A 25,762-nucleotide genomic window follows, 5' to 3' on the forward strand; every position below is an offset into this window, starting at 1 on the left:
AGATAAACAGTTGCTTTCCATAAACTTGTCATAGAGAACTTGAGAGACGAACACGATCACGAAGATTCCCTTTCCGAGCGGTTGCAGGGTTTCGAAAGCTGCCGGACCTGCTTGGTTGTAGACGGCCTCGGCTACATCCAAATAACTTACACTTTCATCAGAAACTAAACGCGCGGTACGCGCTTTAACCAACGCTGCCATTGCTGACAAACGCCGAAAGAAACAACTCCCCCAAAGGGGTTATAAGTTACCTTAAAACGCGCCTAGAAAGCGACCATAAAAACGGGGCAAACACAAATTATTTCACAACTTCGCGGAACTAGGCTTAGCGCCGGGCAACGAAAACGGGAATCACGGCCGCCGCCTTGAAAAAGGCAGCAACGCGCGAGACGAGAGAGAAAAAAAACCGCGTCGACGGAGCGATGCGGACGCACGTCTGCTCTCTCCGCGGATAAGAACAGATACTACACTTTGATCTTAGCCAAAAGGCCGAGAAGCGATAACCGGCAAAGGGGGCTTTGGTGGTTGAAAAAGAAAAAGAGTGAGATTGAGCATTCATATATTTCATAAATATGTTTAAGCAGATTGCTCGTGGCTGGAGATGACAGCGTGTATAACCATCACGTCTGACCAAAGAAGGCAACTTCTTGATTTCAAACAAAAAGATCGACGGCCATCGAGCGTTTTCAGCCGTCAACGGTAATATCACGTGGAATACATTGGTTCTCGACCCATCAACGACGGTAAGCCGCGTCGAGTGGGGTCATTTCTTGGGAGGGAGACCACCGGGGAACACGGCGTGCCGGTGGCTGCTCTCTTCCTCTATCCCTCTTTTTTTCCATTAACGCGGTATTTTAGTCTTTTTAATAAAATTTGTGTATTGTTAAATATTTTCTTTTACGCTGTTTCTAACTAGTTCGCCAAGGCGATAATTTATCTTCGCTTTTCTCTGGGTCTTTTTTTAATAAGTGGCAACATGGAACCGTGCTTAATCGATAATTAGAAAAAGTAAGATCATGATCATACGGAGTTTCCTCCTGCACGCTTACCAGAATAGCTGTAGAGAAGTGTCATGAGATATGGCACTACGAATTGACCGTGGTTGCCGCGTAGTACGCGCCCCGGCATCAGCAACACAAAAACTCGTTTTTTCCAAACCATCCCGCTTTTAACAGTCCCCTATTTCTACAGCGATAGTACCGCAATCCTCGCTAGGTAACTCGATGTAAATAACTTATATGGTGTCCGTTTCGAGAACGGAGTTACCATGGTTTGGGAGGGGGTAATTTTTTTTTAAAGGGGAAGACGTGTTGCCAACGCGAATGTCGAAAAGCGGCCGGCTGTGAACTCCTAATCATGTCTCCTGTTAGTAACGAAAGTGACTTAAAAAAATCATACCGTTGGTAACGTACGACAATTAAGGTAAAAATTACAAAACAAATCCGTCCGAATCTTCAAAATGATGACTAGCCAATGACGACTTTCCCTCTTATGACGTCAGGAATATATATATATATATATATATATATATATAAATGGTGTTTGATTTTAGATTCATTGAGCGAGGTGGGCCGATCCTGGAAGAACTGCAATACCAGGCCAACCCGTGGCGGAGGTGGAGCAAGCTCCGACCTCTCCGCCGCCGTCCAAAAATAAGTTTAATATCTTGGGCCCCGATGGGACCCGTATCAGATATTAAGCTGATAAGAACAGATACTGAATTTGTTTATTTAAATTCTTGTCATAAATACATTTTTCCGCGGTTAAATTAAAGTTAAATTATCGCGGAAGAAGCAGGTCAAATGTTCAAAAAACACTAATACAATTTTCTCTTTACAGAGTAGTCAAAAAAGGTAAGTATAACTATGGTTTTTCTTTTTAACAGGTATTATGTTTGTAAAATTCAGGTAAGTACAATAAATTTAAAACTCCTTCAGACTTTACTATTTACAATGTAACTAAAAAACAATAAGCGTAGTAAACCATTTAATTTATATTTCCGAAAAACGCGAAATATAAAAAATTCCTAAAAATCAATACGTTACATAGTCATCGTACACCTCGGCACTGGTTTGCGCTTTAACAGCGTCGGCCGCGGTCTTGCTTTCGATGTTAACCCTCTTTTCAGTCCTGGCTTTATCCCCTGGGGAGGAACTCTGACGTCTTTTGTTAATTGTCTTTCTTAAGGCTGTGGCTCGCTTGATCAAGAAAAGCCTCCTAGCCGATGATAAGTCGTTATAGGTGCTGAGTGCCGCCACGTATTTTTCGAAATCATTAGGCAAAAACTTCTTAAGGTAGTCTTCGTCCTCTTTAGTCCATATAAGATCGGTGCAGTGTCTGCTTGTTTTGTAGACGGATGCATCGGATGGGTGATGCTCTACTGTATCGCTCTCTTGAGCCGTATTGTCGCTAGGTTTCTGACCTGGCCGGTCCGGGATCTCCCCCACTTCGTCTCCGACTTTGGACTCCGGAGCACCGCCATCAGCGTCTTCCCCATTTGGTCCGTCGCTTTCGGGTGGTGACTCCCTATTCGGCTCCCCAGCTGAGAGAACCTTTTGCCGTTTCTTCGGACAGTCACGCACCTGGTGGCTGTCCTTGCGGCAATAGAAGCACATCCTGTGCACGCCCTCGTACGTGATTTGGATGCGTTGACCTTGGATTGTCATGAGGTTCGGGATGGCAGACTTAAATTTAACGGCCAAGCGTCTCGTGCCGGTCTTGAGGCCCTTTAGAGGCCCCTTCTGGAAGGTCTCCCATGTCTCCGATTGGACATCGCAGTGGATACGGAGGGCTGTCTTTAGAATTGACAGGGCCCACCAGCTTGGAACTCCTTGAACAGTGATGTAGCGGACAGGGTCTACGATACTCATGACATCCAAATGACGGTCTCCGACAATGACTCCGGAGTCGACAGCCTTTTGAAAACTTTCAAAATCTTTGAACGTGATTTGCACTTCAGATTTTCCAATTAGCTGGAAAACCTCAATGCATTGCTGGCCGATGTGGTTGAGAAGGGCCGAAGCCAGATCGTCAACTGGAACATCTTCAAACTTGATTCTCGCAGAATTCTTTTTCAGATCAGCGGACAAGACAGGCATCTTGGACGAAGCAGGGGGCATGGCTACCACCACTGCGGACGTCAAGAGACAACGGGAGACGGACCCAGGAACCACCAGAGGGCGATCCCCGAGAGGCGTCGGCGAGGAGACCAGGAACTAGCAGCGACAGGTAAGTAGCAGCCGAACCAGGACCAGGAACAGGAACAGCAGCGGAATCAGGAACAGCAACGGAACCGGAAATAGCAGCGGCAACTTCAAGAGCAGGAACAGGAACAGGCACGACAGGATACCGGCAGGTAAGTCAGCATCTCAGGAACTAGCTGGAAAGCTGGGAAACTCGCTTAACGGCCTTTCGGCCAAGATTTCAGCGAAATAGCTGGGAACAGATACTACACTTTGATCTTAGCCAAAAGGCCGAGAAGCGATAACCGGCAAAGGGGGCTTTGGTGGTTGAAAAAGAAAAAGAGTGAGATTGAGCATTCATATATTTCATAAATATGTTTAAGCAGATTGCTCGTGGCTGGAGATGACAGCGTGTATAACCATCACGTCTGACCAAAGAAGGCAACTTCTTGATTTCAAACAAAAAGATCGACGGCCATCGAGCGTTTTCAGCCGTCAACGGTAATATCACGTGGAATACATTGGTTCTCGACCCATCAACGACGGTAAGCCGCGTCGAGTGGGGTCATTTCTTGGGAGGGAGACCACCGGGGAACACGGCGTGCCGGTGGCTGCTCTCTTCCTCTATCCCTCTTTTTTTCCATTAACGCGGTATTTTAGTCTTTTTAATAAAATTTGTGTATTGTTAAATATTTTCTTTTACGCTGTTTCTAACTAGTTCGCCAAGGCGATAATTTATCTTCGGTTTTCTCTGGGTCTTTTTTTAATAAGTGGCAACATGGAACCGTGCTTAATCGATAATTAGAAAAAGTAAGATCATGATCATACGGAGTTTCCTCCTGCACGCTTACCAGAATAGCTGTAGAGAAGTGTCATGAGATATGGCACTACGAATTGACCGTGGTTGCCGCGTAGTACGCGCCCCGGCATCAGCAACACAAAAACTCGTTTTTTCCAAACCATCCCGCTTTTAACAGTCCCCTATTTCTACAGCGATAGTACCGCAATCCTCGCTAGGTAACTCGATGTAAATAACTTATATGGTGTCCGTTTCGAGAACGGAGTTACCATGGTTTGGGAGGGGGTAATTTTTTTTAAAGGGGAAGACGTGTTGCCAACGCGAATGTCGAAAAGCGGCCGGCTGTGAACTCCTAATCATGTCTCCTGTTAGTAACGAAAGTGACTTAAAAAAATCATACCGTTGGTAACGTACGACAATTAAGGTAAAAATTACAAAACAAATCCGTCCGAATCTTCAAAATGATGACTAGCCAATGACGACTTTCCCTCTTATGACGTCAGGAATATATATATATATATATATATATATATATAAATGGTGTTTGATTTTAGATTCATTGAGCGAGGTGGGCCGATCCTGGAAGAACTGCAATACCAGGCCAACCCGTGGCGGAGGTGGAGCAAGCTCCGACCTCTCCGCCGCCGTCCAAAAATAAGTTTAATATCTTGGGCCCCGATGGGACCCGTATCAGATATTAAGCTGATAAGAACAGATACTTTTAATTGTTTATTAAAAGCTTCGTTTGATTTTACATATTTACATTTTTACATTTGTTATATTTGTTCGCGTTTTTAATTAGTTAAATTAGCGCGAACAAAGTCGGATAAGCTAAAAAAATCAAGTATTTACATTTTCTAATTTCTAGGAGTGTCCAAGTTCATATACGATCAAGGTAAGTATTTGTTTTCTTTTTTTCTATTTTTTCAGGTTTTAAAACATTTGAGTAAAATTAAAAAATTCAGTATGTAACGTAATCTGCGTAAAGATCTTGCTCCGGTGTGGTTTTGGTGGCGCTAGCGAATGTCTTCTCAACGTCTTCTGTCTTGCCTTTCTTTATTGATTTCCCTGGAGAGTTGGTCATTCGTCTTTTGGAGAATTTTTCCTGTTCCTTGTTCATCAGCGCGAAATACACTTGTTTCCTGCGGTCGCCTATTGTTTCGGTAGTCTCGAGGAATTCCCTAAAATCTCGTAGTTCTGCCTGTGAATAGTTCTTTAATTTCTCTAGTTGTTGCGGATGGACATATGTACTGTTGCTGCGTTTCTTGGGCTGGGGTTCCTGGTGGTCGCTGGGTGGGTCCGCCAATTCCGCTGATACCGTTGCGAGCTCTTGCTCCTTGGGTGCCACAATCTTTTCTTGGGTTTCCAAGCTTTCCCCTTCCTGGACGTGCTCGGACCTCTCGGTTGCTTCCTTTCTGGCCTTTTTTGCCTCGCATGCGGACGCCGTATGTCCCTCCTGGTCGCAGAAGAAACACTTCTTCACGACCCCTTGGTAATATACTAGCGCTCGGCTACGCCCAAAAAAAACAACATTGGGTATTTGTTTCTCAATTTTAATTTTTACCGATCTGTCTCCATTTTTGAGTCCTTTCAGTTGAGGGTACTCGTCCAGACGGTGAGCTTTAATGGTTCCATACTGTCTCATGGTGGTGAGGACAGAGTCCCATTGGATCCAGCGAGGTAGGTTTTTTATGGTAACCCAGACGCCGTCATCTTCGACGCTGGTGAGTCGGCAAGGTTTATCGTTGATAACGAGGTCATTGTAGGAGAGAGCCTGTTGCAGGAAGGCCAGGGTTGTAAAAGTTATTAAAAACTTGTCTTTACCAAGAGGTTGTAGCGTGTCAAGGCAGTCACTGCCGAGCTTATCGTGGAAGGTCCGAGCGACGTCCAGGAATCCAGCGTCGACCTGAAGGTGAGCAGTGCGTTTTTTCACCTCCATAGCCATGATGGCTATGGGAGGATCGTCGGATGAAGGCAAGTCCCAGGAAGGAACAGCGTCAAGCAGCAGTGGCAGGAAACAGCCAAGTCAGGATACAGCGTGGAGACCAGGATCAGCAGCGACAGGTAAGTGTCAGCAGGACCAGGACCAGGAACAGCAGCGGAAACAGGACCAGCAGAGGAACCGGAAACAGCAGCGGCAGAAACAGGAACAGGAACAGAGACGTCAGAGTACCGGCAGGTAAGTCAGCATCGCAGGAACAGGCTGAGAAGCGTAAACGTCGCTTAACGGCCTTTCGGCCAAGATTTCAGCGAAATAGCTGGGAACAGATACTACACTTTGATCTTAGCCAAAAGGCCGAGAAGCGATAACCGGCAAAGGGGGCTTTGGTGGTTGAAAAAGAAAAAGAGTGAGATTGAGCATTCACAAATTTCATAATTATGTTTAAGCAGATTGCTCGTGGTTGGAGATGACAGCGTGTATAACCATCACGTCTGACCAAAGAAGGTAACTTCTTGATTTCAAACAAAAAGATCGACGGCCATCGAGCGTTTTCAGCCGTCAACGGTAATATCACGCAGAATACATTGGTTCTCGACCCATCAACGACGGTAAGCCGCGTCGAGTGGGGTCATTTCTTGGGAGGGAGGGAGACCACCAGGGAACACGGCGTGCCGGTGGCTGATCTCTTCCTCTCACCCTCTTTTTTTTCATTAACGGGGTATTTGAGTCTTTCTAATAAAATTTGTTTATTTTTAAATATTTTCTTTTACGCTGTTTCTAACTAGTTCGCCAAGGCGATAATTTATCTTCGGTTTTCTCTGGGTCTTTTTTTAAATAAGTGGCAACATGGAACCGTGCTTAATCGATAATTAGAAAAAGTAAGATCTTGATCATACGGAGTTTCCTCCTGCACGCTTACCAGAACAGCTGTAGAGAAGTGTCATGAGATATGGCACTACGAATTGACCGTGGTTGCCGCGTAGTACGCGCCCCGGCATCAGCAACACAAAAACTCGTTTTTTCCAAACCATCCCGCTTTTAACAGTCCCCTATTTCTACAGCGATAGTACCGCAATCCTCGCTAGGTAACTCGATGTAAATAACTTATATGGTGTCCGTTTCGAGAACGGAGTTACCATGGTTTGGGAGGGGTTAATTTTTTTAAAGGGGAAGACGTGTTGCCAATGCGAATGTCGAAAAGCGGCCGGCTGTGAACTCCTAATCATGTCTCCTGTTAGTAACGAAAGTGACTTAAAAAAAACATACCGTTGGTAACGTACGACAGTTAAGGTAAAAAATTACAAAACAAATCCGTCCGAATCTTCAAAATGATCTACTAGCCAATGACGACTTTCCCTCTTATGACGTCAGGAATATATATATATATATATATATATATATATGGTGTTTGATTTTAGATTCATTGAGCGAGGTGGGCCGATCCTGGAAGAACTGCAATACCAGGCCAACCCGTGGCGGAGGTGGAGCAAGCTCCGACCTCTCCGCCGCCGTCCAAAAATAAGTTTAATATCTTGGGCCCCGATGGGACCCGTATCAGATATTAAGCTGATAAGAACAGATACTACACTTTGATCTTAGCCAAAAGGCCGAGAAGCGATAACCGGCAAAGGGGGCTTTGGTGGTTGAAAAAGAAAAAGAGTGAGATTGAGCATTCACAAATTTCATAATTATGTTTAAGCAGATTGCTCGTGGTTGGAGATGACAGCGTGTATAACCATCACGTCTGACCAAAGAAGGTAACTTCTTGATTTCAAACAAAAAGATCGACGGCCATCGAGCGTTTTCAGCCGTCAACGGTAATATCACGCAGAATACATTGGTTCTCGACCCATCAACGACGGTAAGCCGCGTCGAGTGGGGTCATTTCTTGGGAGGGAGGGAGACCACCAGGGAACACGGCGTGCCGGTGGCTGATCTCTTCCTCTCACCCTCTTTTTTTTCATTAACGGGGTATTTGAGTCTTTCTAATAAAATTTGTTTATTTTTAAATATTTTCTTTTACGCTGTTTCTAACTAGTTCGCCAAGGCGATAATTTATCTTCGGTTTTCTCTGGGTCTTTTTTTAAATAAGTGGCAACATGGAACCGTGCTTAATCGATAATTAGAAAAAGTAAGATCTTGATCATACGGAGTTTCCTCCTGCACGCTTACCAGAACAGCTGTAGAGAAGTGTCATGAGATATGGCACTACGAATTGACCGTGGTTGCCGCGTAGTACGCACCCCGGCATCAGCAACACAAAAACTCGTTTTTTCCAAACCATCCCGCTTTTAACAGTCCCCTATTTCTACAGCGATAGTACCGCAATCCTCGCTAGGTAACTCGATGTAAATAACTTATATGGTGTCCGTTTCGAGAACGGAGTTACCATGGTTTGGGAGGGGTTAATTTTTTTAAAGGGGAAGACGTGTTGCCAATGCGAATGTCGAAAAGCGGCCGGCTGTGAACTCCTAATCATGTCTCCTGTTAGTAACGAAATTGACTTAAAAAAAACATACCGTTGGTAACGTACGACAGTTAAGGTAAAAAATTACAAAACAAATCCGTCCGAATCTTCAAAATGATCTACTAGCCAATGACGACTTTCCCTCTTATGACGTCAGGAATATATATATATATATATATATATATGGTGTTTGATTTTAGATTCATTGAGCGAGGTGGGCCGATCCTGGAAGAACTGCAATACCAGGCCAACCCGTGGCGGAGGTGGAGCAAGCTCCGACCTCTCCGCCGCCGTCCAAAAATAAGTTTAATATCTTGGGCCCCGATGGGACCCGTATCAGATATTAAGCTGATAAGAACAGATACTGAATTTGTTTATTAAAAAAACTTGAGTTACAGTACCCTGGTCATTTTTTAACTGCCATTTAAACTTACAATTAATTTAAGGCAGTTCTTTTAGTCATTTTCATTTTTCTTCATATAAACAGTTAAGTTTAAATTGTCACAAGCTTATTATATTTTTTGTAAAAAATCTGTTAAGGTAAAATGAATGAATTTTTTTGAAATATTTAAAATAAATATATACAAAAAGACATAAGTTAAAAAAAATGTAAAGCTAAAAAAAAATAACCTACATTTCAAAATGGGCTTAGTTCTTAAAGTAAGCTAATAACAGAAGTATTTTCAAATAAGTGTAAACATGTATGGTTAAAATTGTCAATTAATCGATTTCGCAGTTCTATTTATGATTACTTTTTTGTTTTCTTGGGAGCCTTGGGCGGAGGAGTGGTCTGGCGTCTCTTGGAGTACTTCATTGCGTGTAGTTTACCGTGGCTGATGAGGAATTTCTTTTGAGGCGTAGTTATATCTGTAAATTCTAAGACTTCGGAAGTAAACTTGTCAAACCGGTCTGGCAAGAACCCTTCTAAATATTTTATAAAACTATCATTGAACATGGTCGGATCAACGCCCAAGCTGCTGACTTCAGAGTGGACGGTGCTGAATTCCTTGTGGATTTGCGTGCTGTTGTTGTTGGATTCGTGGGATTTGGGCGTATTCTCAGGTTCATCAGGATGTGGCGGATTTTTTATGGCGTCGGCGTATTGGCTGGTTTGGACTGGAGGTTCTGCATATTTCTTGGATGGTTCTGGTGATGTTAGCGTCCAGCTCTCTTCAGAGCTTTTGGAGTCATCGGTTGCGGTAAGTATAGGTAAGTTGCTTGATTGATTTTCTTCTAGGTTATCGGCTCGAGTGGTGGCATTGGCAGGTGTAGGTGTGGAGCTTCGGTTTCGTTCAGTTTCTTTGGGTAAGTCGTTGTTATCTCCCGTTTTTGTCTCTTCCGCCGTCTTTTTCTTCTTTGTTTCGCAATCCACAACCGCGTGCCCTTCTTCGTCACAATAAAAACATTTTTTAATAACGCCTCTGTAGTAGACTAAGGCCCGACTACGTCCGAAAAACAACACATTTGGGATCGGTTTTTTCATAATAATTTTAACGGAGCGGTCACCATTTTTTACTCCTTTGAGTTGGGAATATTCATCAAAACGGTAAGTTTTGACATCACCGAATTGTCTGAGATTACTTATAACAGCATCCCACTGGATCCATTTAGGAAGGTTCTTTATAGTAAGCCATTGTCCGTCGTCATCCACACAGGTAAGTTTCCATCTCTGGTCTTTGGTTTTCAGGTCGTCGCAGGCGAGTGCTTGGTGGAGGAATGCCAGGGTCGTAAAGGTAAGTAGAAAAATTCCATTACCCACAGGTTGGAGAGTGTCGAGACACTTCGGGCCAAGATGGTCGTACAGGGTGCGTGCCACGTCCAGAAAGTCAGCATTGACCTCAAGTCGGGCCGTCCTTTTTCTTTCCTCCGTAGCCATTATGACTAGGAGAGTTTCGTCAGGAGTGGAGAGCTCCAAGAAGGAGCGACGTCAGGATCGTACCAGGTAGGTATTCTTTTACAGGATCAGCGACAGAGCAGCAACGGAACGGATCATGCAGCGAGGCAGGAACACTCGCCTTAAAGGCGTATAAACACTTCTCGCCCCCCGACTAAGATCTCGGTATAGCACTATTGAAAACAGATACTACACTTTGATCTTAGCCAAAAGGCCGAGAAGCGATAACCGGCAAAGGGGGCTTTGGTGGTTGAAAAAGAAAAAGAGTGAGATTGAGCATTCACAAATTTCATAATTATGTTTAAGCAGATTGCTCGTGGTTGGAGATGACAGCGTGTATAACCATCACGTCTGACCAAAGAAGGTAACTTCTTGATTTCAAACAAAAAGATCGACGGCCATCGAGCGTTTTCAGCCGTCAACGGTAATATCACGCAGAATACATTGGTTCTCGACCCATCAACGACGGTAAGCCGCGTCGAGTGGGGTCATTTCTTGGGAGGGAGGGAGACCACCAGGGAACACGGCGTGCCGGTGGCTGATCTCTTCCTCTCACCCTCTTTTTTTTCATTAACGGGGTATTTGAGTCTTTCTAATAAAATTTGTTTATTTTTAAATATTTTCTTTTACGCTGTTTCTAACTAGTTCGCCAAGGCGATAATTTATCTTCGGTTTTCTCTGGGTCTTTTTTTAAATAAGTGGCAACATGGAACCGTGCTTAATCGATAATTAGAAAAAGTAAGATCTTGATCATACGGAGTTTCCTCCTGCACGCTTACCAGAACAGCTGTAGAGAAGTGTCATGAGATATGGCACTACGAATTGACCGTGGTTGCCGCGTAGTACGCGCCCCGGCATCAGCAACACAAAAACTCGTTTTTTCCAAACCATCCCGCTTTTAACAGTCCCCTATTTCTACAGCGATAGTACCGCAATCCTCGCTAGGTAACTCGATGTAAATAACTTATATGGTGTCCGTTTCGAGAACGGAGTTACCATGGTTTGGGAGGGGTTAATTTTTTTAAAGGGGAAGACGTGTTGCCAATGCGAATGTCGAAAAGCGGCCGGCTGTGAACTCCTAATCATGTCTCCTGTTAGTAACGAAAGTGACTTAAAAAAAACATACCGTTGGTAACGTACGACAGTTAAGGTAAAAAATTACAAAACAAATCCGTCCGAATCTTCAAAATGATCTACTAGCCAATGACGACTTTCCCTCTTATGACGTCAGGAATATATATATATATATATATATATATATATATATATATATATATATATATATATATATATATGGTGTTTGATTTTAGATTCATTGAGCGAGGTGGGCCGATCATGGAAGAACTGCAATACCAGGCCAACCCGTGGCGGAGGTGGAGCAAGCTCCGACCTCTCCGCCGCCGTCCAAAAATAAGTTTAATATCTTGGGCCCCGATGGGACCCGTATCAGATATTAAGCTGATAAGAACAGATACTACACTTTGATCTTAGCCAAAAGGCCGAGAAGCGATAACCGGCAAAGGGGGCTTTGGTGGTTGAAAAAGAAAAAGAGTGAGATTGAGCATTCACAAATTTCATAATTATGTTTAAGCAGATTGCTCGTGGTTGGAGATGACAGCGTGTATAACCATCACGTCTGACCAAAGAAGGTAACTTCTTGATTTCAAACAAAAAGATCGACGGCCATCGAGCGTTTTCAGCCGTCAACGGTAATATCACGCAGAATACATTGGTTCTCGACCCATCAACGACGGTAAGCCGCGTCGAGTGGGGTCATTTCTTGGGAGGGAGGGAGACCACCAGGGAACACGGCGTGCCGGTGGCTGATCTCTTCCTCTCACCCTCTTTTTTTTCATTAACGGGGTATTTGAGTCTTTCTAATAAAATTTGTTTATTTTTAAATATTTTCTTTTACGCTGTTTCTAACTAGTTCGCCAAGGCGATAATTTATCTTCGGTTTTCTCTGGGTCTTTTTTTAAATAAGTGGCAACATGGAACCGTGCTTAATCGATAATTAGAAAAAGTAAGATCTTGATCATACGGAGTTTCCTCCTGCACGCTTACCAGAACAGCTGTAGAGAAGTGTCATGAGATATGGCACTACGAATTGACCGTGGTTGCCGCGTAGTACGCGCCCCGGCATCAGCAACACAAAAACTCGTTTTTTCCAAACCATCCCGCTTTTAACAGTCCCCTATTTCTACAGCGATAGTACCGCAATCCTCGCTAGGTAACTCGATGTAAATAACTTATATGGTGTCCGTTTCGAGAACGGAGTTACCATGGTTTGGGAGGGGTTAATTTTTTTAAAGGGGAAGACGTGTTGCCAATGCGAATGTCGAAAAGCGGCCGGCTGTGAACTCCTAATCATGTCTCCTGTTAGTAACGAAAGTGACTTAAAAAAAACATACCGTTGGTAACGTACGACAGTTAAGGTAAAAAATTACAAAACAAATCCGTCCGAATCTTCAAAATGATCTACTAGCCAATGACGACTTTCCCTCTTATGACGTCAGGAATATATATATATATATATATATATATATATGGTGTTTGATTTTAGATTCATTGAGCGAGGTGGGCCGATCCTGGAAGAACTGCAATACCAGGCCAACCCGTGGCGGAGGTGGAGCAAGCTCCGACCTCTCCGCCGCCGTCCAAAAATAAGTTTAATATCTTGGGCCCCGATGGGACCCGTATCAGATATTAAGCTGATAAGAACAGATACTACACTTTGATCTTAGCCAAAAGGCCGAGAAGCGATAACCGGCAAAGGGGGCTTTGGTGGTTGAAAAAGAAAAAGAGTGAGATTGAGCATTCACAAATTTCATAATTATGTTTAAGCAGATTGCTCGTGGTTGGAGATGACAGCGTGTATAACCATCACGTCTGACCAAAGAAGGTAACTTCTTGATTTCAAACAAAAAGATCGACGGCCATCGAGCGTTTTCAGCCGTCAACGGTAATATCACGCAGAATACATTGGTTCTCGACCCATCAACGACGGTAAGCCGCGTCGAGTGGGGTCATTTCTTGGGAGGGAGGGAGACCACCAGGGAACACGGCGTGCCGGTGGCTGATCTCTTCCTCTCACCCTCTTTTTTTTCATTAACGGGGTATTTGAGTCTTTCTAATAAAATTTGTTTATTTTTAAATATTTTCTTTTACGCTGTTTCTAACTAGTTCGCCAAGGCGATAATTTATCTTCGGTTTTCTCTGGGTCTTTTTTTAAATAAGTGGCAACATGGAACCGTGCTTAATCGATAATTAGAAAAAGTAAGATCTTGATCATACGGAGTTTCCTCCTGCACGCTTACCAGAACAGCTGTAGAGAAGTGTCATGAGATATGGCACTACGAATTGACCGTGGTTGCCGCGTAGTACGCGCCCCGGCATCAGCAACACAAAAACTCGTTTTTTCCAAACCATCCCGCTTTTAACAGTCCCCTATTTCTACAGCGATAGTACCGCAATCCTCGCTAGGTAACTCGATGTAAATAACTTATATGGTGTCCGTTTCGAGAACGGAGTTACCATGGTTTGGGAGGGGTTAATTTTTTTAAAGGGGAAGACGTGTTGCCAATGCGAATGTCGAAAAGCGGCCGGCTGTGAACTCCTAATCATGTCTCCTGTTAGTAACGAAAGTGACTTAAAAAAAACATACCGTTGGTAACGTACGACAGTTAAGGTAAAAAATTACAAAACAAATCCGTCCGAATCTTCAAAATGATCTACTAGCCAATGACGACTTTCCCTCTTATGACGTCAGGAATATATATATATATATATATATATATATATATATATGGTGTTTGATTTTAGATTCATTGAGCGAGGTGGGCCGATCCTGGAAGAACTGCAATACCAGGCCAACCCGTGGCGGAGGTGGAGCAAGCTCCGACCTCTCCGCCGCCGTCCAAAAATAAGTTTAATATCTTGGGCCCCGATGGGACCCGTATCAGATATTAAGCTGATAAGAACAGATACTTTTAATTGTTTATTAAAAGATTGTCGTTTTTTACATTTTTACATTTTTCATTTGTTATATATTTGTTCACGGTTTAATTAATTAAATTAGCGCGAACAATCGTTTAAAAAGGATCATGGTATAAAAGTCGAGTAAAGAACTATGTTAAAAATTTAAAAATTAAATTTAAATCATATTTTTCCTTTTTTAATTTCTTTTTCTGGAGTTCTACTCCGTCGTCTTTTGGGATAGTTTTTCAGGAGGTCAGTTATTCTTACGACGAGGTCTTCTGCTGTCCGGGTTAGGCTAATTGAACGTGTGGGGGCTCTGGCATTGATTTTTTCGAGGAGGGCTTGAAGTTCGTTTTTCTTTAGTAGGTTAAGGCCTGGCACCTCGTTATAATTCCAATCTAATGGATCGAATCTTGGTCTGGTTGTGGGGCTGTCATGTTCGTTGGTGTCAGATTCGTATTCAGGTTCGGGTTCTAGGTCATCTTGCTGTGGTGGTGATTTCAGTGCGTCGGCGAAGGAACAGATTTTGGCGGGAGGATCAACGGTCTTTGGAGAAGGTGTCGTCAAGTAAAAACTTTCGTTGGAGGTCTTGGATTCGTCTGCCTGGGTAAGTACTGTTTTTTTACTTAAATTTTTTCCTTTTAGGTTGTCTTCTACGGTGGTCTCATTGGATTCCGGGTGCTTGGCTGGTGGCGTAATTTCTCCGTTGGACTCTGGAGGTTGGCGAGCCTTTTTCTTCTTTTTCGGGCAATCCCGAACCTGATGCGTGTCTTTGTGACAATAAAAACACATTCTCTGGACTCCCCTATAGGTGATTTGAATTTGATGTCCATTTATGGTCATCAGGTTCGGGATTGGCCCCTTGACTTTTACTTGCAGGCGACGAGTTCCCGTGTAGAGATCTTTCAGAGCCCCTGTCTGGTAGGTCTCCCAGACTTCTGATATGACGTCACAACAGGACTTCAAGGCGTTTTTGAAGACAGCTAAATCCCACCAGCTCGGTGCATCCCTTACTGTTATGTAAGAGACCGGATCTGCCACCCCAGTGATATCTAGCTGCTTGTTGTCGACGATGATGCCACTATCGACGGCTCTCTGATAGCTTGCAGTATCTCGAAAAGTGATCAGAGCTTCGGACTTCGATACCATTTGAAAGACGGTAATTTTCTTCAGGCCGACGTGGTCGAAAAGGGCTTGCGCCAAATCTTCAACGCCGACACCGTCGAACTTTATACGGGCTGTGGTAGCCTTGAGTGCAGAAGCTGGAGCTGAAGTTGGAACAGGAGCTAGCTGATTAACAGCCGTCGACGTCTCAGGAAGCATGGTGGCTGGCTTTGACGTCAGGATTGCGGCGTGATGACTGGAACCGCCAGGCGGCGATCCCCGGAGTAGTGGATCCAAGACTGCGGACGGCTGGAACAACTGGACTGGAACTATGGCACTGGATCAGCAGGACTGGAACTGTGGTACTGGATCAGCAGGACAGGTGAGTATACTACCCTTTTACAGGTACATACGATTCCCGGCCTTTGGCTTTGAAGAAAGGAGCAAACAGATACTACACTTTGATCTTAGCCAAAAGGCCGAGAAGCGATAACCGGCAAAGGGGGCTTTGGTGGTTGAAAAAGAAAAAGAGTGAGATTGAGCATTCACAAATTTCATAATTATGTTTAAGCAGATTGCTCGTGGTTGGAGATGACAGCGTGTATAACCATCACGTCTGACCAAAGAAGGTAACTTCTTGATTTCAAACAAAAAGATCGACGGCCATCGAGCGTTTTCAGCCGTCAACGGTAATATCACGCAGAATACATTGGTTCTCGACCCATCAACGACGGTAAGCCGCGTCGAGTGGGGTCATTTCTTGGGAGGGAGGGAGACCACCAGGGAACACGGCGTGCCGGTGGCTGATCTCTTCCTCTCACCCTCTTTTTTTTCATTAACGGGGTATTTGAGTCTTTCTAATAAAATTTGTTTATTTTTAAATATTTTCTTTTACGCTGTTTCTAACTAGTTCGCCAAGGCGATAATTTATCTTCGGTTTTCTCTGGGTCTTTTTTTAAATAAGTGGCAACATGGAACCGTGCTTAATCGATAATTAGAAAAAGTAAGATCTTGATCATACGGAGTTTCCTCCTGCACGCTTACCAGAACAGCTGTAGAGAAGTGTCATGAGATATGGCACTACGAATTGACCGTGGTTGCCGCGTAGTACGCGCCCCGGCATCAGCAACACAAAAACTCGTTTTTTCCAAACCATCCCGCTTTTAACAGTCCCCTATTTCTACAGCGATAGTACCGCAATCCTCGCTAGGTAACTCGATGTAAATAACTTATATGGTGTCCGTTTCGAGAACGGAGTTACCATGGTTTGGGAGGGGTTAATTTTTTTAAAGGGGAAGACGTGTTGCCAATGCGAATGTCGAAAAGCGGCCGGCTGTGAACTCCTAATCATGTCTCCTGTTAGTAACGAAAGTGACTTAAAAAAAACATACCGTTGGTAACGTACGACAGTTAAGGTAAAAAATTACAAAACAAATCCGTCCGAATCTTCAAAATGATCTACTAGCCAATGACGACTTTCCCTCTTATGACGTCAGGAATATATATATATATATATATATATATATATATATATATATATATATATATATATATGGTGTTTGATTTTAGATTCATTGAGCGAGGTGGGCCGATCCTGGAAGAACTGCAATACCAGGCCAACCCGTGGCGGAGGTGGAGCAAGCTCCGACCTCTCCGCCGCCGTCCAAAAATAAGTTTAATATCTTGGGCCCCGATGGGACCCGTATCAGATATTAAGCTGATAAGAACAGATACTTTTAATAGTTTATTAAAAGGTTCGTTTCGTTACAAAAATTACATTCAAGTCATTTGTTCGCGTTTTAAGTTAATTTAAATTAGCGCGAACACTCGTTAAAAGATAAAAAGAAACAGTGTAAAAAAAAAAAAAAAAAAAAAACGAGTAAAGAACTATGTGAAAATTTAAAAATTAAATTTAAAACATATTTTTGCCTTTTTTCACTTCTTTTTCTGGAGTTTTACTACGTCGTCTCTTTGGATAGTTTTTTAAAAGTTCGATGATTTGTGCCGCTTGGTCTTCTGCTCGTTTGGTTAGGATGGGTGAACGTGTGGGTGCTCTGGAGTTGATTTTAGCAAGAAGGGCTTGAAGTTCGGTTTTCCTCAATAGATGTAAATGTAGTTGTGACGGATCGGTATAATTCCACTCTGATGGATCAAATCGGGGTCTGGAGTTGTTGTCGGAGTCAATGGATTCGGGTTCGCTTTCGGGTTCTAGGTCATCGTGATGTGGTGGAGATTTCAAGGCGTCGGCGTATTGGCTTGTTTGGACTGGAGGTTCTGCGTTTCTCTTGTATGGTTCTGGTGATGTTAAAGTCCAGCTCTCTTCAGAGCTTTTGGAGTCGTCGGATGCGGTAAGTATGGGTGATTTGCTGGTTTGGGGTTCTTGATTTTCTTCCAGGTTGTTTTCTAGTGTGGTGGCGTTGGCAAGAGCAGATGTGGAACTTCGGTGTGGTTCAGGATCTTTGGGTAAGTCTTTTTTGGCTACCGGCTTGTCTGCCGTCTTTTCCTTCTTTGCGACACAGGCAGAGGCAAAGTGCCCCTCCTGGTCACAGAAGAAGCATTTCTTTGAAACGCCGGGATAGTAGACCAGAGCCCGACTGCGGCCGAAGTAAAGGACATTAGGTATAGTTTGAGTAATTCGTATTTTTACCGCTCTGTCTCCATTTTTAACTCCTTTTAGTTCTTTATATTCATCTAAACGATGAGCCTTTATTTCGCCGTACTGACGTAGGGTTGTCAATATGGCGTCCCATTGGATCCATGGTGGTAAATTCTTGATCGTCAGCCAGACGCCATCATCCTCGACGCTGGTGACTCTGCAGGTCTTGTTGCCGATTGTTAATTCTCCGTAAGAGACCGCTTGCTGTAGAAAGGCAAGGGTTGCGAAGGTAAGTAAGAATGCCTCCTTACCAACAGGTTGCAACGTCTCGATGGATTCAAGACCGAGCTTCTCGTGGAAAGCCTGAGCGACTTCCAGGAAGCCGGCGTCGACGTCCAGTCGAGCAGTTCGTTTTCTCACCTCCATAGCCATCCTGGCTATGGAGAGATCGTCAGGTGAAGTTAGGTCCCAGGAAGGAACAGCGTCAAGTAGCAATGGCAAAAGCCAGCCAGGTCAGGATACAGCGTAGACGTCCGGAACAGCAGCGACAGGTAAGTAGCAGCGGAACCAGGACCAGGAACAGCAGCGGAACCAGGATCAGCAACGGAACCAGGATCAGCAGCGGCAGCTTCGGAAGCAGGAACAGGAACAGGCACGTCAGGAAACCGGCAGGTAAGTCAACATCACAGGAACAGGCTGAGAAGCGTATACGTCGCTTAACGGCCTTTCGGCCAAGATTTCAGCGAAATAGCTGGGAACAGATACTACACTTTGATCTTAGCCAAAAGGCCGAGAAGCGATAACCGGCAAAGGGGGCTTTGGTGGTTGAAAAAGAAAAAGAGTGAGATTGAGCATTCACAAATTTCATAATTATGTTTAAGCAGATTGCTCGTGGTTGGAGATGACAGCGTGTATAACCATCACGTCTGACCAAAGAAGGTAACTTCTTGATTTCAAACAAAAAGATCGACGGCCATCGAGCGTTTTCAGCCGTCAACGGTAATATCACGCAGAATACATTGGTTCTCGACCCATCAACGACGGTAAGCCGCGTCGAGTGGGGTCATTTCTTGGGAGGGAGGGAGACCACCAGGGAACACGGCGTGCCGGTGGCTGATCTCTTCCTCTCACCCTCTTTTTTTTCATTAACGGGGTATTTGAGTCTTTCTAATAAAATTTGTTTATTTTTAAATATTTTCTTTTACGCTGTTTCTAACTAGTTCGCCAAGGCGATAATTTATCTTCGGTTTTCTCTGGGTCTTTTTTTAAATAAGTGGCAACATGGAACCGTGCTTAATCGATAATTAGAAAAAGTAAGATCTTGATCATACGGAGTTTCCTCCTGCACGCTTACCAGAACAGCTGTAGAGAAGTGTCATGAGATATGGCACTACGAATTGACCGTGGTTGCCGCGTAGTACGCGCCCCGGCATCAGCAACACAAAAACTCGTTTTTTCCAAACCATCCCGCTTTTAACAGTCCCCTATTTCTACAGCGATAGTACCGCAATCCTCGCTAGGTAACTCGATGTAAATAACTTATATGGTGTCCGTTTCGAGAACGGAGTTACCATGGTTTGGGAGGGGTTAATTTTTTTAAAGGGGAAGACGTGTTGCCAATGCGAATGTCGAAAAGCGGCCGGCTGTGAACTCCTAATCATGTCTCCTGTTAGTAACGAAAGTGACTTAAAAAAAACATACCGTTGGTAACGTACGACAGTTAAGGTAAAAAATTACAAAACAAATCCGTCCGAATCTTCAAAATGATCTACTAGCCAATGACGACTTTCCCTCTTATGACGTCAGGAATATATATATATATATATATATATATATATATATATATATATATATATATATGGTGTTTGATTTTAGATTCATTGAGCGAGGTGGGCCGATCCTGGAAGAACTGCAATACCAGGCCAACCCGTGGCGGAGGTGGAGCAAGCTCCGACCTCTCCGCCGCCGTCCAAAAATAAGTTTAATATCTTGGGCCCCGATGGGACCCGTATCAGATATTAAGCTGATAAGAACAGATACTACACTTTGATCTTAGCCAAAAGGCCGAGAAGCGATAACCGGCAAAGGGGGCTTTGGTGGTTGAAAAAGAAAAAGAGTGAGATTGAGCATTCACAAATTTCATAATTATGTTTAAGCAGATTGCTCGTGGTTGGAGATGACAGCGTGTATAACCATCACGTCTGACCAAAGAAGGTAACTTCTTGATTTCAAACAAAAAGATCGACGGCCATCGAGCGTTTTCAGCCGTCAACGGTAATATCACGCAGAATACATTGGTTCTCGACCCATCAACGACGGTAAGCCGCGTCGAGTGGGGTCATTTCTTGGGAGGGAGGGAGACCACCAGGGAACACGGCGTGCCGGTGGCTGATCTCTTCCTCTCACCCTCTTTTTTTTCATTAACGGGGTATTTGAGTCTTTCTAATAAAATTTGTTTATTTTTAAATATTTTCTTTTACGCTGTTTCTAACTAGTTCGCCAAGGCGATAATTTATCTTCGGTTTTCTCTGGGTCTTTTTTTAAATAAGTGGCAACATGGAACCGTGCTTAATCGATAATTAGAAAAAGTAAGATCTTGATCATACGGAGTTTCCTCCTGCACGCTTACCAGAACAGCTGTAGAGAAGTGTCATGAGATATGGCACTACGAATTGAACGTGGTTGCCGCGTAGTACGCGCCCCGGCATCAGCAACACAAAAACTCGTTTTTTCCAAACCATCCCGCTTTTAACAGTCCCCTATTTCTACAGCGATAGTACCGCAATCCTCGCTAGGTAACTCGATGTAAATAACTTATATGGTGTCCGTTTCGAGAACGGAGTTACCATGGTTTGGGAGGGGTTAATTTTTTTAAAGGGGAAGACGTGTTGCCAATGCGAATGTCGAAAAGCGGCCGGCTGTGAACTCCTAATCATGTCTCCTGTTAGTAACGAAAGTGACTTAAAAAAAACATACCGTTGGTAACGTACGACAGTTAAGGTAAAAAATTACAAAACAAATCCGTCCGAATCTTCAAAATGATCTACTAGCCAATGACGACTTTCCCTCTTATGACGTCAGGAATATATATATATATATATATATATATGGTGTTTGATTTTAGATTCATTGAGCGAGGTGGGCCGATCCTGGAAGAACTGCAATACCAGGCCAACCCGTGGCGGAGGTGGAGCAAGCTCCGAGCTCTCCGCCGCCGTCCAAAAATAAGTTTAATATCTTGGGCCCCGATGGGACCCGTATCAGATATTAAGCTGATAAGAACAGATACTGAATTTGTTTATTAAAAATTTCAATAAAATACAGTACCCTGTCAGATAGTTCCTGTTTTTTTAAATTAGTTTAAATTAAAACAGGTCATTAAATAGATATAAAATTTAAAAAGTATAAAACTAATTAGTTCATAGAGATAAAACAGAGGTAAAGTTTAAAATTAATAAAAACTTCAACGTGAAGATTTCCCTTTTTTGGTTTCTTTGGTGGGAGTGGTACTGCGTGGGCGTTTTTGGTAGTTTTGGATTTCTAGTTTAATTTCGGCAAAGTATTCGGCTATGGACCAGTTAACATTACCGTCCTGGCCATAGGGTACTGTCTTGATGTGTTCGATAAGCATATGTAGTTCTTGTTTGGTTAAATGTTTTATAGGTGGTCTCGTTCCTGGTATCCAGGTCGTAGGATCATATGGAGGTCTGGCTGTTGCGGTGATTTCTTTTGAGGTGGTACCGGAGTCGGAGTTGTTCTTTTTTGGTTCGCTGTTTGTTGGTTCAGGTTTATTTTTAGGTTCATCGGGTTTTGGTGCTGTTTTCAGGGCATCGGAGTATTGGCTGGTTTTGACTGGAGGATCTATGGTCTTTGGAGAAGGTGTTGCCAGGAAAAAGCTGCTGTCAGAGGTTTTGGAGTCGTTTGATTGGGTAAGTATTTCAGGTGAGCGTGATGGTTTTTCTTTCAGGTCTTCTTCTCGAGTGGTGGCGTTGGTAAGTATAGGTGTTGAACTTCTGTGGTTTTCAGGATCTTGGGGTAAGTCGTCTCCGGTTTTTGTCTTCTCGGCCATCTGGTTTCTCTTTTTTTCGCAGGCGGAAGCCACGTGCCCCTCCTGGTCACAAAAAAAGCACTTTTTGGCAACCCCGGTATAGTATACCAGGGCCCTGCTCCTTCCAAAATAAAGTACATTAGGTATCGTTTTGTGCATTTTGATTTTTACCGATCTGTCGCCGTTTTTAATTCCTTTAAATTCCTTGTATTCGTCTAGGCGGTGTGCCTTAATTTCGCCGTATTGTCGCAGGGTCGTCAAGATTGAATCCCATTGAATCCATGAGGGAAGTTGCTTAATGGTGAGCCAGGCACCGTCGTCTTCGACGCTGGTGACTTTACATGCGGAGTTGTTAACTGATATTTCGCCGTAAGAGACAGCTTGCTGCATATATGCGAGGGTCGTGAAGGTTAGTAGAAAGGTATTCTTGCCAACAGATTGAAGAGTGTCAATGCTGTCCGGTCCGAGTTTCCCGTGGAAGGTTCGGGCAACTTCCACGTAGCCAGCGTCGACGTCAAGTCGGGCGGTCCGCTTCTTCACCTCTGCAGCCATGATGGCTTTAGAGGGGTCGTCAGGTGAAGGCAAGTCCCAGGAAGGAACAGCGTCAGGTAGTAATGGCTGGAATCGGCCAAGTCGGGATACAGCGTGGAGACCCGGAACAGCAGCGACAGGTAAGTAGCAGCAGAACCGGGACCAGGAACAGCAGCGGATTCAGGAACAGCAACGGAACCGGAAACAGCCGCGGCAACTTCAAGAGCAGGAACAGAGACGTCAGGATACCGGCAGGTAAGTCCGCATCACAGGAACTAGCTGTAGAGCTTGGATACTCGCTTAACGGCCTTTCGGCCAAGATTTCAGCGAAATAGCTGGGAACAGATACTACACTTTGATCTTAGCCAAAAGGCCGAGAAGCGATAACCGGCAAAGGGGGCTTTGGTGGTTGAAAAAGAAAAAGAGTGAGATTGAGCATTCACAAATTTCATAATTATGTTTAAGCAGATTGCTCGTGGTTGGAGATGACAGCGTGTATAACCATCACGTCTGACCAAAGAAGGTAACTTCTTGATTTCAAACAAAAAGATCGACGGCTATCGAGCGTTTTCAGCCGTCAACGGTAATATCACGCAGAATACATTGGTTCTCGACCCATCAACGACGGTAAGCCGCGTCGAGTGGGGTCATTTCTTGGGAGGGAGGGAGACCACCAGGGAACACGGCGTGCCGGTGGCTGATCTCTTCCTCTCACCCTCTTTTTTTTCATTAACGGGGTATTTGAGTCTTTCTAATAAAATTTGTTTATTTTTAAATATTTTCTTTTACGCTGTTTCTAACTAGTTCGCCAAGGCGATAATTTATCTTCGGTTTTCTCTGGGTCTTTTTTTAAATAAGTGGCAACATGGAACCGTGCTTAATCGATAATTAGAAAAAGTAAGATCTTGATCATACGGAGTTTCCTCCTGCACGCTTACCAGAACAGCTGTAGAGAAGTGTCATGAGATATGGCACTACGAATTGACCGTGGTTGCCGCGTAGTACGCGCCCCGGCATCAGCAACACAAAAACTCGTTTTTTCCAAACCATCCCGCTTTTAACAGTCCCCTATTTCTACAGCGATAGTACCGCAATCCTCGCTAGGTAACTCGATGTAAATAACTTATATGGTGTCCGTTTCGAGAACGGAGTTACCATGGTTTGGGAGGGGTTAATTTTTTTAAAGGGGAAGACGTGTTGCCAATGCGAATGTCGAAAAGCGGCCGGCTGTGAACTCCTAATCATGTCTCCTGTTAGTAACGAAAGTGACTTAAAAAAAACATACCGTTGGTAACGTACGACAGTTAAGGTAAAAAATTACAAAACAAATCCGTCCGAATCTTCAAAATGATCTACTAGCCAATGACGACTTTCCCTCTTATGACGTCAGGAATATATATATATATATATATATATATATATGGTGTTTGATTTTAGATTCATTGAGCGAGGTGGGCCGATCCTGGAAGAACTGCAATACCAGGCCAACCCGTGGCGGAGGTGGAGCAAGCTCCGACCTCTCCGCCGCCGTCCAAAAATAAGTTTAATATCTTGGGCCCCGATGGGACCCGTATCAGATATTAAGCTGATAAGAACAGATACTGAATTTGTTTATTAATTTTCAGTAAAGGTTACATATTTACAGGTTTTGTCGTTTGTTTTGTTCGCGTGTTAAAATTAATTAAATTAACGCGAAGTCGTTATTAAAGAGAACAAGTATTACAGTGCATATTAAAATCGTGTATAAAACTAAAAAATTAAAATTAAATTTAATACATATTTTTGCCTTTTTTGAGTTCTTTTTCAGGAGTTAAACTTCGTCGTCTTTTTGGGTAATTTTTCAAGATTTCGCTGATTCTGTCTTGTAGTTCGTCTGCTTGTCGGTTTAAATGGCTGGCACGTGTGGGAGGTCTGGAGTTAATTTTTTCGGATAGAGTCTGGAGTTCGGATTTTGTTAGCAGTTTGAGGTCTGGCATTTCACCATACTTCCAGGTTGTCGGATTGTATCTAGGACCGGAGTTGTTTTCAGGATCATCGGATTCAGGTTCGCTTTCAGCTGCTGGTTCAGGTTCATGATGTGGTGGCGCTTTCAGAGCATCAGCGTAACAGATGGTTTGAGCTGGAGGTTCAACGATCTTTCGGGACGGCACTGGTGAGGTCAAAGTCCAGCTTTCTTCGGAACTTTTGGAGTCGTCTGATAAGGTAAGTTTTAATTCTGGTGTTGGTTTTTCTTTTAGGTTTTCTTCAAGGATGGTGGCGTTGGTGATAATCCCTCCGGATGGAGTAGGAGTCGAATTTCTTACTGTTGTAGCGTCTTTTGGTAGCGGGTTCTGATCTCCAGTGGAATCTTGAGACTTTCGAGCCTTATTCTTTTTTTTCGGGCAATCCCGAACCTGATGAGTGTCTTTGTGGCAGTAGAAACACATTCTTTGGACTCCCCTATAGGTGATTTGGATTTGATGTCCATTGATGGTCATCAGGTTCGGGATTGGTCCCTTGACTTTTACTTGCAGGCGTCTAGTTCCCGTGTAGAGGTCTTTCAGAGCCCCTGTCTGGTAGGTCTCCCAGACTTCCGAGATGACGTCACAGCAGGACCTCAGGGCATTCTTGAAAGTCGTCAACTCCCACCAGCTGGGAGCGTCTTTCACCGTTATGTAGGTGACAGGATCAGCGACCCCTATAACATCTAGTGCCTTCTCGCCGACGATTATTCCACTGTCTATGGCTTTCTGGTAGCTCGCTGCATTCCGGAAGGTGACCTGAACTTCATATTGTGCAATCATTTGGAACACGGTAAGGTTCTTCGGGCCCACGTGGTTGAGAAGAGCTTGCGCTAGATCCTCCACGCCGACACCGTTGAATTTAATTCGGGCTGTGGCGGCTTTGAGAGCTGGAGCTGATGCCAAGGCTGTAGCAGGAGCTGGCTGGTTATCGGCTTTCGACGATGCAGGTGGCATGATGTCTGGCTTCGACATCTGACTGGATGGGTGGCAACTGGAACCGCCGGATGGCGATCCCTCGAGTAGTGGATCCAAGATGGCGGTAAACTGGAACGGCTGGATCAGCGACGGACTGGAGCGGCAATACAGGTAAGTATTCTTCCCTTTACAGGTGCGTACGGTTCCCGGCCTTTGGCTTCGAAAAAAGGAGCAAACAGATACTACACTTTGATCTTAGCCAAAAGGCCGAGAAGCGATAACCGGCAAAGGGGGCTTTGGTGG

The 25,762-nt window shown here is 44.0% G+C and overlaps 8 non-coding genes and 11 pseudogenes across 8 annotated transcripts; all 19 read right to left on the bottom strand.

Moving 5' to 3' along the window:
- Positions 1-320: 320 nt before the first annotated feature.
- Positions 321-501, bottom strand: LOC149931198 (U2 spliceosomal RNA; annotated as a pseudogene).
- Positions 502-1,561: 1,060 nt separating this feature from the next.
- LOC149931199 (U2 spliceosomal RNA) lies at positions 1,562-1,753 on the bottom strand. Its single transcript, XR_016476511.1, has one exon. It is a non-coding gene; the product is annotated as a U2 spliceosomal RNA (small nuclear RNA).
- A 1,629-nt stretch (positions 1,754-3,382) lies between these two features.
- LOC149931200 (U2 spliceosomal RNA) lies at positions 3,383-3,485 on the bottom strand (annotated as a pseudogene).
- Positions 3,486-4,544: 1,059 nt separating this feature from the next.
- On the bottom strand, positions 4,545-4,724 carry LOC149931201 (U2 spliceosomal RNA; annotated as a pseudogene).
- Positions 4,725-6,145: 1,421 nt separating this feature from the next.
- On the bottom strand, positions 6,146-6,289 carry LOC149931202 (U2 spliceosomal RNA; annotated as a pseudogene).
- A 1,061-nt stretch (positions 6,290-7,350) lies between these two features.
- LOC149931203 (U2 spliceosomal RNA) lies at positions 7,351-7,542 on the bottom strand. Its single transcript, XR_016476165.1, has one exon. It is a non-coding gene; the product is annotated as a U2 spliceosomal RNA (small nuclear RNA).
- Positions 7,543-8,599: 1,057 nt separating this feature from the next.
- On the bottom strand, positions 8,600-8,786 carry LOC149931204 (U2 spliceosomal RNA). The gene has a single exon (XR_016476484.1). It is a non-coding gene; the product is annotated as a U2 spliceosomal RNA (small nuclear RNA).
- Positions 8,787-10,356: 1,570 nt separating this feature from the next.
- LOC149931205 (U2 spliceosomal RNA) lies at positions 10,357-10,510 on the bottom strand (annotated as a pseudogene).
- A 1,093-nt stretch (positions 10,511-11,603) lies between these two features.
- Positions 11,604-11,795, bottom strand: LOC149931206 (U2 spliceosomal RNA). The gene has a single exon (XR_016476413.1). It is a non-coding gene; the product is annotated as a U2 spliceosomal RNA (small nuclear RNA).
- A 1,061-nt stretch (positions 11,796-12,856) lies between these two features.
- Positions 12,857-13,048, bottom strand: LOC149931207 (U2 spliceosomal RNA). The gene has a single exon (XR_016476166.1). It is a non-coding gene; the product is annotated as a U2 spliceosomal RNA (small nuclear RNA).
- A 1,067-nt stretch (positions 13,049-14,115) lies between these two features.
- LOC149931208 (U2 spliceosomal RNA) lies at positions 14,116-14,293 on the bottom strand (annotated as a pseudogene).
- Positions 14,294-15,747: 1,454 nt separating this feature from the next.
- LOC149931209 (U2 spliceosomal RNA) lies at positions 15,748-15,857 on the bottom strand (annotated as a pseudogene).
- A 1,087-nt stretch (positions 15,858-16,944) lies between these two features.
- On the bottom strand, positions 16,945-17,122 carry LOC149931210 (U2 spliceosomal RNA; annotated as a pseudogene).
- Positions 17,123-18,619: 1,497 nt separating this feature from the next.
- Positions 18,620-18,763, bottom strand: LOC149931211 (U2 spliceosomal RNA; annotated as a pseudogene).
- A 1,083-nt stretch (positions 18,764-19,846) lies between these two features.
- LOC149931212 (U2 spliceosomal RNA) lies at positions 19,847-20,038 on the bottom strand. Its single transcript, XR_016476167.1, has one exon. It is a non-coding gene; the product is annotated as a U2 spliceosomal RNA (small nuclear RNA).
- A 1,057-nt stretch (positions 20,039-21,095) lies between these two features.
- LOC149931213 (U2 spliceosomal RNA) lies at positions 21,096-21,282 on the bottom strand. Its single transcript, XR_016476420.1, has one exon. It is a non-coding gene; the product is annotated as a U2 spliceosomal RNA (small nuclear RNA).
- A 1,541-nt stretch (positions 21,283-22,823) lies between these two features.
- On the bottom strand, positions 22,824-22,926 carry LOC149931214 (U2 spliceosomal RNA; annotated as a pseudogene).
- A 1,061-nt stretch (positions 22,927-23,987) lies between these two features.
- Positions 23,988-24,175, bottom strand: LOC149931215 (U2 spliceosomal RNA). The gene has a single exon (XR_016476439.1). It is a non-coding gene; the product is annotated as a U2 spliceosomal RNA (small nuclear RNA).
- Positions 24,176-25,656: 1,481 nt separating this feature from the next.
- Positions 25,657-25,738, bottom strand: LOC149931216 (U2 spliceosomal RNA; annotated as a pseudogene).
- Positions 25,739-25,762: the final 24 nt, after the last annotated feature.

Source organism: Leiobunum rupestre, chromosome 9, assembly GCF_980474605.1.
Source record: "Leiobunum rupestre chromosome 9, qqLeiRupe1.1.hap1, whole genome shotgun sequence".
NCBI lineage: Eukaryota > Metazoa > Arthropoda > Arachnida > Opiliones > Sclerosomatidae > Leiobunum > Leiobunum rupestre.